The sequence below is a fragment of the Anomaloglossus baeobatrachus genome, chromosome 9 (genome assembly GCF_048569485.1).
Source record: "Anomaloglossus baeobatrachus isolate aAnoBae1 chromosome 9, aAnoBae1.hap1, whole genome shotgun sequence".
Classification (NCBI taxonomy): domain Eukaryota; kingdom Metazoa; phylum Chordata; class Amphibia; order Anura; family Aromobatidae; genus Anomaloglossus; species Anomaloglossus baeobatrachus.
The window spans coordinates 158,128,201-158,143,800 of NC_134361.1; positions in this window are offsets into that span (position 1 = coordinate 158,128,201).

Here is a 15,600-nt window from a genome sequence, read left to right on the forward strand (position 1 = left end):
TCTGCATTAGTGTTTTTGAATCCCAGTAACATCAGAGTGCTGATACAGTGGGGGAGAGGTTGTGTGACCTCAGGATTTTTCCATATCAGAAATGCTGGTATATATTAGGGTTTTTACGGCTGCAGACAGTTGCTCTTTCCTATCCTTTCCTATAAAGATAGTTTGGGCCTCACCTTTGCTGAATCTGTCTTTTCTGGCTTTGTATTGTGTTTTTCTATATCACCGTAGCCTTTACATGTGGGGGGCTATCTATCTATCTTTGGGGACTGCTCCGAGGCAGATTAGCTTTCTTATATCTCTATCTGTGAGATTATTTAGTTCTCCGGCTTTGTCGAGGCGTCCAGGTCATCGTAGGCATGCCCCACGGCTACTTCTAGTTGTGTGTCAGGATTAGGTCTGCAGTCCATTAAGTTTCCAGCCACTCTGTTACCTTTTTGGGATTCCGCATTTGTTGATCCTCCTCGGTCCCTGAATCATACCAGTACCACCACCCTCACCTAGATTCCAGGGTTCTCAAAATAAAGAAAGATTAAAAAAAAGTGTCAGAATTTTTTTTTTCTTGTGTGTTTTTTCCTCTTTATCTCTGGGTGCTGTGGAGGATCTTGTGCTGTTTTGGATGTCACACAATTAGCTGGGCGAGTTGATCAGCTTATTTCTCAGGTTAAGGATATATCCGATTATCTTGCCCAGACACCTGCGTTAAAACCTAAGATACCTTTACCGGATTTGTTCTCTGGGGATCGGTCTAAATTTATGAACTTCAAGAACAATTGTAGGTTATTTTTTGCCTTGAAACCCAAGTCCTCAGGGTCTTCCAGACAGCGAGTTCAGATTGTTATCTCTCTGCTGCGTGATGACCCCCAGGATTGGGCCTTTTCCCTGGCGCCTGGAGATCCTGCTCTTGCTGATGTGGATTTTTTTTTTCAGGCTCTTACAATTTTGTAAGTGGGCGGTCCTTACTGAGTGGAATGATGCGGCTTTTGCGGCTCTCTTTCGGAAGGGGTTGGCAGAGCCTGTAAAGGATGTTATGGTGGGCTTTCCTGTCCCCTCTGGTCTCGATGCCTCTATGTCATTGGCCATTCAGATTGATAGACATTTACGTGAACATAAAACAATGCAGAGGTGTCGCTCTCAGAGTGGTCTCCGGAGCCTATGCAGTGTGATAGGGTCCTTTCTAGGGCAGAACGGCAGGATTTTAGATGGCGTGATAAGCTATATTTCTTCTGTGGAGACGCCTCTCATACTATTTCTGTCTGTTCTAAGTGCGAGTAACGATTTGCCCATTCATTTACTTTTGGCGGTTTATAGTCTAAGTTTCTTTTGTAGGTTTCTTTGATCTGTTCCCTATCATCATTTTTGGCTGTGGCTTTTATTGATTCAGGATCTGCCCTGATCTTGATGGATTTTGGGTTTGCTGAACTTTGTGGTTTTCCTATGGTGCTTTTGCATGCTCCTATCCCTTTGAAGGGTATTGATGCTACTCCTTTAGCTGAAAATAAGCCCCAGTTTTGGAACCAGGTGACGATGAGGGTTGCGCCTGACCATCAGGAGGTTTGTAAGTTTTTGGTCTTGCATAATTTGCATGACATTTTGGTACTGGGATTTCTTTAGTTGCAAGCCCATAATCCAGTTCTTGATTGATCTTCTTTATCTGTGACTAGTTGGGGCTGCCAATATGTGCATAGTGATACTCCTGTTTTGTCTATTTCATCTCAGACATGGGAGGTCCCTGACTATTTGGTGGTTTTCATGGATGTGTTTAATGAGACCGAGGCTGCGCCTTTGCCTCCGCATAGGGACTGTGATTGCGCTATTGAATTGGTGCCTGGTTGTAAATTTCCTAAGGGACGGCTTTTCAATTTATCTGTGCCTGAACATGTTGCTATGCGGACTTACATTAAGGAGTCTTTGGAGAAGGGTCACATTAGACCATCATCTTATCCTTTGGGTGCCGGTTTGTTTTTTTTTGTGGCCAAGAAGGATGGTTCATTGAGGCCCTGTATTGATTATCGTCCCCTTAATAAAATCACGGTTAAATATCCATGGCCTCTGATTTCCGACCTGTTTTCTAGAGTGAAGGGTGCTAGGTGGTTTACTAAAATCGATCTTAGGGGAGCATATAATCTCATTCGCATTAAGCAGGGTGATGAATGGAAGACGGCGTTTAATACCCCTGAGGGACATTTTGAGTACCTAGGGATGCCCTTTGGGCTCAATAATGCCCCTTCCGTCTTTCAATCTTTCATAAATGATATTTTCCGGGACTTTGTGGACAAGTTTTTGATTGTCTATTTGGATGACATTTTGATTTTTTTCTCATGACTAGGATTCTCATGTTGAACAGGTCCAGACAGTATTTCAGGTTCTCAGGGACAATGCATTATATGTCAAGGGATCGAAATGTCTGTTTGGCGTACAAAAGGGTCTCTTTTTTGGGGTTTATTTTGTCCCCATCTTCTATTCAGGCTATTCATTATTGGGTACAGCCTACTTCTTTGAAAAGCCTTCAGAAGTTTTTGGGTTTTGCTAATTTCTATCGTAAATTCATAGGCAATTTTTCCAGTATTGTCAAGCCATTGACTGATTTGACCAAGAAGGGAGCTGATGTTGTGAATTGGTCTTCAGAGGCAGTCTCGGCTTTTCAGGAGCTGAAAAAGAGGTTTACTTCTGCTCCAGTTTTGCGGCAGCCTGATGTGCCTATTCCTTTTCAGGTGGAGATCGATGCCTCGGAGATCGGAGCTGAGGCTGTCTTGTCTCAAAGGGACCCTGTGACTTCTAAAATTAGACCCTGTGCTTTTATTTCCCAGAAATGTTCACAATCGGAGCAAAATTATGATGTGGGGAAATGGGAATTATTGGCTATGAAGTTGGCTGTTGAAGAATGGCGACAATGGCTGGAAGGGGCAAGACATCAAATTGTAGTACTTACAGTGCTGGCCAAAAGTATTGGCACCCCTGCAATTCTGTCAGATACTACTTTCTTGCTTTCTATCAAACCATTCTCTAGTGCTTTTTGAAGTGTGTTTTGGGTCATTGTCCTGCTGGAAGACCCATGCCCTCTGAGGAAGACCCAGCTTTCTCACACTGGGCCCTACATTATGCTGCAACATTTGTTGGTAGTCTTCAGACTTCATAATGCCATGCACACGGTCAAGCAGTCCAATGCCAGAGGCAGCAAAGCAACCCCAAAACATCAGGGAACCTCTGCCATGTTTGACTGTAGGGACCGTGTTCTTTTCTTTGAATGCCTCTTTTTTTTCCTGTAAACTCTATGTTGATGGCTTTTCTCAAAAAGCTCTACTTTTCTCTCATCTGACCAGAGAACATTCTTCCAAAACTTTTTAGGCTTTCTCAGGTAAGTTTTGGCAAACTCCAGCCTGGCTTTTTTATGTCTCGGGGTAAGAAGTGTGGTCTTCCTGGGTATCCTACCATACAGTCCCTTTTCATTCAGACGCCGACGAATAGTACGGGTTGACACTGTTGTACCCTCGGACTGCAGGGCAGCTTGAACTTGTTTGGATGTTAGTCGAGGTTCTTTATCCACCATCCACACAATCTTGCGTTGAAATCTCTCGTCAATTTTTTTTAAGCTTCCACATCTAGGGAGGTTAGCCACAGTCCATGGGCTTTAAACTTCTTGATGGCACTGCGCACCGTAGACACAGGAACTTTCAGCTCTTTGGAGATGGACTTGTAGCCTTGAGATTGCTCATGATTCCTCACAATTTGGATTCTCAAGTCCTCAGACAGTTCTTTGGTCTTCTTTCTTTTCTCCATGCTCAATGTAGTACACACAAGGACACAGGACAAAGGTTGAGTCAACTTTAATCCATGTCAACTGGCTGCAAGTGTGATTTAGTTATTGCCAACACCTGTTAGGTGCCACAGGTAAGTTACAGGTGCTGTTAATTACACAAATTAGAGAAGCATCACATGATTTTTCAAACAGTGCCAATACTTTTGTCTACCCCCTTTTTTATGTTTGGGGTGGAATTATATCCAATTTGGCTTTATGATTAATCTGTTTTATTGAGTTTTTCAGGAAATAAACAAACAACATTTTTTGAGAAAGTAAGAAAGCCTTAGTGGCTAATAAGAAAGACTAGGAAAAAAAATGCAAGTATGGTCCCTCTCCGGGTCCGACGATCATATATACTCCATTACATGTAATGACTAAAATGCAAATCAAGGTCTTATAATATACTCTACAGTAACATTGCTTTCTATATGGCCAATTCCAAAATCCTTCTATTCCCGAGTCCCTTCATTTCTGGATGTGTTTCAGATGAATTGACTTACATAAAACATACAACCGTAACTGTGCTGTTTTCCTGTTTTTCGGTCTGGGGAGGATCTTGGGCGTAGCCCCCTCTTTATCTATAAGTCTTACCTCTGACTGGGACCAAAAATATGGACCTAAAAGTATCATTTTTAGGAGTGTAGGGCATACTTTGTGCCCAAGGGGCCAAATAATGAAGTCCCAGAGGGGGTTGGATTACAGAGGGTGTGGATGAAGCGAGCAGTGTGGGAATAATATGTACTAGTGTGAGAGGGAAGAGAACAAAGAAAGAGAAGGGAGGAGTAAGAGAGAAATCAGAAGAGAAATCTAGGGAGGAGGAGAGAGGGAAGAGGAATGGGGAAAAAAAAGGGGTGGACTGTGAAAAGAGGGGAAAATTGAGGGGGGGGCAGGGCGAGGGCAGAGGTGGTGGAGTCAAGAGTGGAGGTGACGCCTCTGCGCCTTTGACCTCCCCTTTACTTAGTCAATAACCTCGAGAATTCCTGGGTTTCTTTAAACATAATCCAAGGTTGCCAAGTACGGGTGTAGGTATCTGTAGTGTCATTGGCTATTGCAGAAAGTTCTTCCATTAGAGCTATGTGTGAGAATTCCTTAAACCAATTCCCCGCAGGTGGCGTCTAGGTCCTCCGCCAGTATCTGGGAATTACTGATCTAGCTGCAATCAGGCAAAACCTGAGGAGGTCTCTTTTTTGTGCCCCTATGGAGCCTGGCAACATGGAGAGAATCGCCACCTGGGGGGCAGGTCTGACCTGGGTTCCTGTAATCCTCGTTTAAGCCCCGAACACCGGGTCCCAGAAGGGCCTAATTTTGTCACATTCCCACCATATGTGGGTCATTGTCCCCATTTCAGTTCCACATCGCCAGCACCTGTCTGGTGCCGTAGGAAATAGTTTATGAATTTTGGTTGGGCAAAGGTACCACCGAGACAGAATCTTGTAATTCTTTTCCTGAGCAAACCCTGCCACCGACATTTTATGTGTAAAAAGGAAAGCTTTTTGTTTATCCCCCTTTGAGAACGTGGTTCCCAATTCTTTTTCCCAAGCCTGGACATAGTCCGGGCCCGGGTGATTAGATTGTCCATTAAGGTGCTCATAAATCACTGAAATCAGGTGGGGGGGGGCGGTGAATTCCTTAGGAACAAACTTTCAAAAGGTGTAGGTAGCATCGGGTGGGAGCGCTGACCCTCCGACCTCCATCACCCCAAAAAGGACCGCAACTGTCTATACTGCAACCAAGATAGTTTCATGGGGGGATCCCTTGCCTCCAGCTGTTCCCATGTGGGGATGTGAGCGTCCTGTAATAAGTGAGCCACTCGGAGATCAGAGGTTTGGTGCCAAAGAAGGAACCTCTCCCTCCCCATCGCTGGAGGGAACTCCGGGTTGTTAAATATGGGAGTCATGGGGCTAAGGGGCTTAGTTAGTCTGCTGTTTGCTCTCAGCCTGTCCCACAACGTCAATGTTGTCATTACCACTACCCCATCAGGATCAATGTGTATCTTATCTCGTTGTCCCACCCATGGAAGGTTCTTCAGAGGTGTCTGTGTGCAGTTTTGCTCCAGCTCCACCCACTGTTTTGTATCTGTCTGGAAGTGCCAGTTAAACAGTCTGACCAACACTGATGCTTGGTGATAGAGGCGTAGATTTGGTAATCCTGCCCCCCCTTCCTGCTTGTGTCTGGTAAGGGTTGAGTATTTTATTCTGGGTTTTGCTTGTTTCCATATAAATTTTATAAGAGCGGATTTCATGGTTTTGAAAAAGCTTATTTGAGGGTTTATGGGGACAGCCTGAAACACGTATAAGAATCTTGGAAGAATGTCCATCTTAAAGGTGTTAATCCTTCCAAACCAAGATAGAGGTTTTTTGTTATATGTGTTAAGATCCCTAAAGGTGGCTTTACACGCTACGATATTGCTAGCAATTTCTAGTGATATCGAGCGTGTAAGTACCTGCCCCCGTCGCCCATGTGATATCGTGTGATCGCTGCCGCTGCGAACTTTATCGCTACGGCAGCGTCACAAGCACTTACCTGGTCGGTGGCGCCGCTGTGACTGCCGAACAATCCCTCCTCCAAGGGGGCGGGACGTTCGGCGTCACCGCGACGTCACTAAGCGGCCGGCCAATCAAAGCAGAGGGGCGGAGATGAGCGGGACGTAACATCCCGCCCACCTCTTTCCTTCCGCATTGCGGCCGGTGGCAGGTAAGGAAACGTTCCTCGTTCCTGCGGTGTCACACATAGCGATGTATGCTGCCGTATGAGCGATGAACAACATGGATAAACAATAGTGATGAGCGAGTATGCTTGTTACTACTCGGTACTCGCACGAGTATCACTGTACTCGGGCTACTCGGCGGGTACCGAGTAATTTCGCGATACTCGTGCTGTACTCGTGGTCTTCATCCCTGCATGTTGGCGCTCTTTTGAGAGCCAGCCCTCATGCAGGGATTGGCTGGCAGACCACTGCAATGCCGCATCCCTGTTAGTTGTGGAATTGCAGTGATTGGCCGGCCTGCACAGCGTGACCGAGCCTTTATACCGGCGGGCGCGCTGTGCTCTGCACACAGCCATCTCATATTCCCTGCTTTCCACGCCCTCAGGCGCCTATGATTGGTTGCAGTGAGACACGCCCCCACGCTGAGTGACAGGTGTCTCACTGCACCCAATCACAGCAGCCGGTGGGTGTGTCTATACTGTGCAGTAAAATAAATAAATAAATAATTAAAAAAAACGGCGTGCGGTCCACCCAATTTTAATACCAGCCAGATAAAGCCATACAGCTGAAGGCTGGTATTCTCAGGATGGGGAGCCCCACGTTATGGGGAGCCCCCCACCCTAACAATATCAGTCAGCAGCCGCCCAGAATGGCCGCATACATTAGATGCGACAGTTCTGGGACTGTACCCGGCTCTTCCCGATTTACCCTAGTGCGTTGGCAAATCGGAGTAATAAGGAGATAATGGCAGCCCATAGCTGCCACTAAATCCTAGATTAATCATGTCAGGCATCTCCCCGAGATTCCTTCCATGATTAATCTGTAAATTACAGTTAAAAAACACACACACCCGAAAAATCCTTTATTAGAAATAAAAAACAATAACAAAGTCCCTCATCAACAATTTATTAACCCCGACAAACCCTCCAGGTCCGGCGTACTCCACAGTCCTCCAGCGTCGCGTCCAGCTGTGCTGCATGAAGGTGACAGGAGCTGCAGAATACACCGCCGCTTCTGTCAGCTTCACACAGCAACTGAGGTGAGTAGCGCGATCAGCTGCTGTCAGTCAGGTAACTCACGGCCACCGCGGGATCCAGCGGTGCCGCGATTAACCTCAGTGACAGCCCAGCTGATCGCGCTACTCACCTCAGTTGCTGCGTGGAGCTGACCGGAGCGGTGGTGAGTAGCGCGATCAGCTGAGCTGTCACTGAAAAATATGAAAAATGATTCGTCCAAACAAGTCGACGTTTCGGCTGTAGGCCTTCGTCAGACTGGACTTTATCTGAACATGATGACAGAGACAAAAAATCAATATCATATATACAGGATTGACACAATGTGATTACACTTTCCAACAAAGATGAAAGTAAATCAATGACATTTTAGACATTTAAGAAAAGGGTAGAGGCATATCATATCATTTTGTAATACAATTCCGTGATATAATGAAGAAACACTCCACTTGTAAAATACAAAGACTTGTGGAAACACATATACACCTTATAGCAGCATGGGTACGCTGAACATTGGACCGGGGATACACATAATTAGTGCTCATGTGACCGTGGTTAGTTTAAATGGAAAACCGACCATAGGGAGGAAGTTTGAAAAGGAGGCGGGGAAAAAAAGGACCAGAGGAAAGGAAGGAAAAAATATGCAAACCAGAGAGAGAGATAAAGAAAATGAAAAAAATGAAAAAAATGAGAAAAATATGAGAAACACGTATAGAAGGAGGGAGGCAGTCTAACTGATACTGCCATCACATAAAACTCACTGTGTCACTCACCACTGGAAGTATGACAGAATGCAATCACGCCGAGGCGTGAGCCAAGGATTTAAACAGCGGAGGACAATGCGTCAATTATGATATGTGCTATAATAGAGAAGACATTTGTTAAGTAAGGTTCATATAAAAAACATCAACATGGTGTTCTACAGGGACAGTTGGTGATTATTAGATACCTGTTATGAGGTTTGTGTAATCATGAGGTTGGCAACATGTAGATCAAAGATTCTTATGTAAATGTACGGAGTGCCTGTATCACATGCCACGTCAGAAAAGTTATCACCGCAAGGGTTAGTGGTAGGTTCCTGGATCTCAATGTAAGGAAATCATGAATTACAATTAATTCCATTAATGTTGTGTTAAATATGCCCTTATCATCATATACAGGCATATATGTAAGACACAGGTATATATGTAAAATAGTTGCGGTGGATACCTAATGTTGGTTGTGCAAAGGAATCACCTTCACATGTCTCACTTATCACAGTCGGATTGTTGTGGGATCCATATTCTGAGTAAAGGATAAAGTAGAGGATAAGGTCATGAGAGATGTGAAATGTACAGCCGGTGTTACACTGTGGAAAAGCAGAACCCTTATGTCATGAAGGGTATGTTGTATGAGTATAAAGAAATGACACACCTGCAGGCCAGTGAGAGGGGGTGTGACTGGAGACTGCTAGGGTGCAGACCGATATATGGTAGGTAATATAGGTGAGTCCTATAAAAGAAAGAGAAGGCAGATACCAGATGGCATGTCTGTAGCCACAAAAGGCAATGCTAGTAGGCAAATGGTATAAGGATGTTACCTATGTTCAGGTCAATAACATATAATGTCTCTGGTAGGACCGGAAACGTCAGAGGCCGTCACCTTAGGGCTAAAAGAGGCAATAAAAAGGTTGCAGGTAGCATAAGGAAGTTATATATAGCTGGTAGAGAGAAAGCTAAATGAGTTCCATAAGATACCTGATCATGTATCTATAGCAGCAAAATAGTGTTGCTGACCAGTAAGGGATACCAGGCCGTTTTTGTGCAATATCACCGGTAGGACCGGAATCATCAGAGGCCATTACCTTAGGGTCATGAAAAGAGGAAAATAAAGAGATTTGCAAGCAGCATGATAGAATCATATAAAGAGGTAAACAGGGAGGTCGGCTACCATAACTTACCACGTTGGTGCTGGACGTGCGGTCTGTGCGTGGAGGATCCTGCACTGTGTGTAGTTACAGCGTGCAGACGTTTTGAAGGAAGTGTGGGCGTGTACTGCTGTTACTACTTCCTGTCAATGGAATACAGGAAGCAGGGCCCGTGGAACGCATACCGCGCATGCGCAGTGCGCGCCACAGGCCCGGCCCCCTGCTGGTGCGTCACAGGAGCTGGTATCTAGTGCCTGGGTGTTTACTAGTATAGATAACCACTGATCACGTGCATCGGCGTAGGTGAGAGACATTATCCTAGTCCAGAGTGCCATAGGAGATATGGGAGAAGGTGTATTTATCCAGGGAGTGCTGGCTAGTGCTCATTATCAGGACGTATTAGCGTTTCTGTAAAAAAGAGGGATACATGTCAGTGTGACAACAATAGACATTTATAATGGTCATAAAAAACGGACATGTGATAAAGGAGAAATTAACCCATATTCCTGGGTGACAAATTGGTATATATGTTATAACTTAGATAAGATCAAAAAGGAAGTATATGCTAAATAATATCAATATCATGCATTACAGCAAATTGGCCATAACCCTGCAACAGTATTTAGATCCACTGATGACATGAAATAGTACATTAGAACGAAGTCTCATATTTTCGGTTCAGCCCATGTGGTTCAAGTGTACCTAGGGTATGGACCCACCTTGCCTCCCTATCACGGAGGCGTTTAACCCTATCACCACCCCTGCGTATAACATCTATGTGATCAATTACTTGAAATTTCAGCTGGGATATTCGGTGACCAACTGTCAAGAAATGATTAGGTATAGGCAGGAGGGTGTTACCACACCGGATGTCTGATTTATGTCGACTGATGCGGTCTCGGATATGCTGAGTAGTTTCCCCAACATACCCGAGACCGCAGGGGCACTTAATGTAGTATACCACAAATGTGCTGTCACATGTGTGGAAACCTTTAATTCGAAAGACTTTTCCTGTTCTGGCATGTGTAAAAGTATCACCTTTGGTAACATTGGCACACTGCGCGCATCCCAAACATGGGAATGTTGCTTTCTGTTGTGTGTCCAAAAACGTCTGACGTGATACCATTTTCGTGGAACCTATATCTCCACGTACTAATTGGTTCCTTAGGTTAGGTGATCTACGATGGCAGAAGAGAGGTAGGTTATGAAAGGCCTCGATTTTGGGGTACGCCGTTTTCAGAAGGGGCCAGTGTTGGCAGATGATCTTTCTTAATAGGGGTTGAAAGGGATGATAAGTAGTCACGCATGGTACCTGATTGTGCGCCGTCCTATCTTGTCTAGTGACAGACCCTTTGTTCTCAGCTATCTCACGCGGATAACCCCTCTGTAGAAATTTTAGGCTCATCTCTTCATGTCGTTTTAATTTTGTCTCTGGTTTACTAACCAATCTGTCAACCCGTGTGTGCTGTGATATAGGTAATGCTTTTTTAACATGCCTAGGGTGAATACTAGTGTAAAAAAGAAGGCTGTTCCTATCAGTCGGTTTCACAAAAATGTCAGTGACCAAAAGGCCAGTGTCTTCTTTTATCACCATACAGTCTAAATAATTAATTCGGGTCTGATCTTGGTGGATGGTAAAAGTCAGTCCGGGCATGAATCCATTAAGGTCAGAGAAGAATTCTTGAAGGCTGTTCAGGTCTCCATCCCACACCAAAAAAATATCATCAATGTACCTTCGCCATAGTAGGGCATGTCTATTGATGAGTGGGTTGGAGTGGATGAACTTATCTTCAAAGAAGGCCATAAATATATTAGCGTAAGGGGGCGCCATGTTGGATCCCATGGCGGTCCCCTTCCGCTGCATGTAAAATTGATCTTGGAACATGAAATAATTTTTACCAAGGACTATTTCAAGAAGATCAAGACAGAATTGCTTATTGTCAATGGGTAAAGTGGTATGCTCACTTAGGAACCAGCGTACTGCATCCATTCCATCCTTGTGTGAAATACTCGTATACAGACTGTTAACGTCTAGCGTTACCAAAAAAGCAGGGATGGGGATGTTATGTAAGTCCTTAATGATATCAAGGAAATGTGAAGTATCCTTCACATACGATGGTATGAGGGGTATAAACGGAGATAGTATCTTTATCAGCATCGGATTTGGATCAACTGAAGACTAAGGCCAACGACCTCATAACCAACTTTCGCAGTAATCTTGAAACAAAAAAACGACATAAATTTCTTCGTGACCAAGAAGATTACGCCAAGGGCACTGTATACCGATGGCGGTCTGGAGAAGGGTTCAGATTCCAGGGTTCATACAAACATGGAGGGTATGCCTCCACCAGCGATTCAGAAAGCGATTATGGAACATCCCGCCCGCAGCCGAGTTTTTTAGAACAACGCAGACCACCAGCAAGAAGACAAGGCGGGGGTAGAGGAGGATATTCCAACAACAGAGAGGGCAGGATATGGACTCGATCCCAGGTAACACCAACCTTGTCCTCAACATCTCTTCTTACAACCTATCGCCCGCTGAACATCTAGTGTTACAGAAGGGATTATCTTTTAGTCCCACCTCACGGTATGATACTTTTCAGGTAGAGCAAGAGCTTAATCAATTTTTTAGATCTCTTAGACTGAAAGTGCATTTTGGTGGTGAAAACACAAGACCTGAGCCTCCACTGAGTGGTAGTGTCTGCTTTAACCCTAAAAACCTTGGCCTGACAATTGCCAGTACATACATGCCACCACGGCACTACCATCCAGTGGAGACTTTTATTTCATTGGTCAACAGTGAGGTTGAGAAACTCAAAATGAGTATACACAAGGGTGATTTTCAGTTAAACCACAACTTGAGTATTGAGGAATCCAGAGCTATACAGGATCTGAGAGATAACACAACCATCATAATTAAGCCAGCCGACAAAGGTGGGGCAACGGTCATTTTAGACCGAGACTATTATATTTCAGAGATTCTGGGGCAATTGGCCAACACAAGTACCTATGAGCCCATCCCAAGAGATCCAACATCACAGATTTCTATTAAGAAAGATCATCTGCCAGCACTGGCCCCTTCTGAAAACGGCGTACCCCAAAATCGAGGCCTTTCATAACCTACCTCTCTTCTGCCATCGTAGATCACCTAACCTAAGGAACCAATTAGTACGTGCAGATATAGGTTCCACGAAAATGGTATCACGTCAGACGTTTTTGGACACACAACAGAAAGGCACATTCCCATGTTTGGGATGCGCGCAGTGTGCCAATGTTACCAAAGGTGATACTTTTACACATGCCAGAACAGGAAAAGTCTTTCGAATTAAAGGTTTCCACACATGTGACAGCACATTTGTGGTGTACTACATTAAGTGCCCCTGCGGTCTCGGGTATGTTGGGGAAACTACTCAGCATATCCGAGACCGCATCAGTCGACATAAATCAGACATCCGGTGTGGTAACACCCTCCTGCCTATACCTAATCATTTCTTGACAGTTGGTCACCGAATATCCCAGCTGAAATTTCAAGTAATTGATCACATAGATGTTATACGCAGGGGTGGTGATAGGGTTAAACGCCTCCGTGATAGGGAGGCAAGGTGGATCCATACCCTAGGTACACTTGAACCACATGGGCTGAACCGAAAATATGAGACTTCGTTCTAATGTACTATTTCATGTCATCAGTGGATCTAAATACTGTTGCAGGGTTATGGCCAATTTGCTGTAATGCATGATATTGATATTATTTAGCATATACTTCCTTTTTGATCTTATCTAAGTTATAACATATATACCAATTTGTCACCCAGGAATATGGGTTAATTTCTCCTTTATCACATGTCCGTTTTTTATGACCATTATAAATGTTTATTGTTGTCACACTGACATGTATCCCTCTTTTTTACAGAAACGCTAATACGTCCTGATAATGAGCACTAGCCAGCACTCCCTGGATAAATACACCTTCTCCCATATCTCCTATGGCACTCTGGACTAGGATAATGTCTCTCACCTACGCCGATGCACGTGATCAGTGGTTATCTATACTAGTAAACACCCAGGCACTAGATACCAGCTCCTGTGACGCACCAGCAGGGGGCCGGGCCTGTGGCGCGCACTGCGCATGCGCGGTATGCGTTCCACGGGCCCTGCTTCCTGTATTCCATTGACAGGAAGTAGTAACAGCAGTACACGCCCACACTTCCTTCAAAACGTCTGCACGCTGTAACTACACACAGTGCAGGATCCTCCACGCACAGACCGCACGTCCAGCACCAACGTGGTAAGTTATGGTAGCCGACCTCCCTCTTTACCTGCTTTATATGATTCTATCATGCTGCTTGCAAATCTCTTTATTTTCCTCTTTTCATGACCCTAAGGTAATGGCCTCTGATGATTCCGTTCCTACCGGTGATATTGCACAAAAACGGCCTGGTATCCCTTACTGGTCAGCAACACTATTTTGCTGCTATAGATACATGATCAGGTATCTTATGGAACTCATTTAGCTTTGTCTCTACCAGCTATATATAACTTCCTTATGCTACCTGCAACCTTTTTATTGCCTCTTTTAGCCCTAAGGTGACGGCCTCTGACGTTTCCGGTCCTACCGGCGACATTATATGTTATTGACCTGAACATAGGTAACATCCTTATACCATTTGCCTACTAGCATTGCCTTTTGTGGCTACAGACATGCCATCTGGTATATGCCTTCTCTTTCTTTTATAGGACTCACCTATATTACCTACCATATATCGGTCTGCACCCTAGCAGTCTCCAGTCACACCCCCTCTCACTGGCCTGCAGGTGTGTCATTTCTTTATACTCATACAACATACCCTTCATGACAAGAAAGCCACGGACCCACTTGGGGGGGAGGGGCGACATGACCAAGGGGGAGGTAGGGAGTGATGGGGTTAATAGGGACAGTTGTGTGTATGCCTAATATGGCATTGGGGGATGGTCTTAGCCTGGGAGGAAGAGGAGGAGCAGGGAAAGGGTTAGTCTGGGAGAGGAAAGAGTTACCTCCTCTTCTGCTTCCGGACGCCGAACGATCACCACCATGGCTGACCTCCAGGACCTGCAGCGTTTGATCCAGGCAGCAGTTGCAGCGCACGGGCCCCTGGCAGTGCAGTCCCACATCAGGGCTGCCGGGGTTAACCTGTCGGCGCTTGCCCCTCGTCCCCCCAGCAGCGGCGGGCGCCAGTCGCGGCTCCCCCACAGGTATTCCCCGGGCGTGGGGGGGGCGAGGAGGAGATATAAGAGCCCCTCCAGGGACCCTCCGCAGAGTGCGGTGCAGCGGCAGCATCTGGCTGTTGCAGAGGCCGGCGGGAGGAATCTTCGCTCCAGCCGCGGCGGTCGGGAGGTGGGAGTGGCCAGCACGGGGCCTACTTCCGGTCCCGGCCTCCGGGCTGGATTTACTGTGAGTGCAGCGGCTCCAGGTCGGGAGCACGCTCGGCGCAGGAGAGAGGCCAGCAGATCCCCCTGCAGTCGGCGGGGGGACCGCGGGGCTGCACGTGGCGGTAGGTCCGGCGCCGGGGGGAGGTCTGCGGTGCCTAACCCTGGTGCGGCTGAGAGAAGGAGTGACGGCGGGAGCCCTGCGGCGACCGCCGGGTCACTCAGTACCGCTGTGCAGCCCCCGGATGTGGCAGTCTCCCGTGGGAGCGGGAGGACTCGGCGGACGGAGGCCTGCAATAGCCCAGGAGGGCCAGATGCGACGACGGCTGAGACCCGGAGCCGGGCGTCTGTTCGTCCGCGCCCAGAGGCCCCTTGCAGTCGGCAGGGGGAGGGCGCAAGAGATCGAGGCCCGGGGTGCCGGCACGGGGGACAGGACGGTCTCCTGGGTTGTCACCCCGGGGCAAGAGATGGAGCGGGGATGACTCTGCCCACGCGGCGGCCCTGTCCGGCGGCCGTGGTGGGGGGGGTGCTGCGGCGGCGCCCCCCGGATGTCGGATGGAAGATGAGGCCAGCGGCGAGGAGGAGGAAGAGGCTTTCATTTCGGAGGAGTCGGATGGACGACAGACGGAGGACAGCGAGGCGGCGGTCTCGGAGAACGCCGAGCTGCGGTCGGGTGAACGGCCGCGGAGGCGGCAGGGGCTGCGCTGGCGGAAGGCTTCGGGGGGGGCGGCTGCGGCTACGGCAGCGCCCGCTGGTTTAGCTGTGTGGA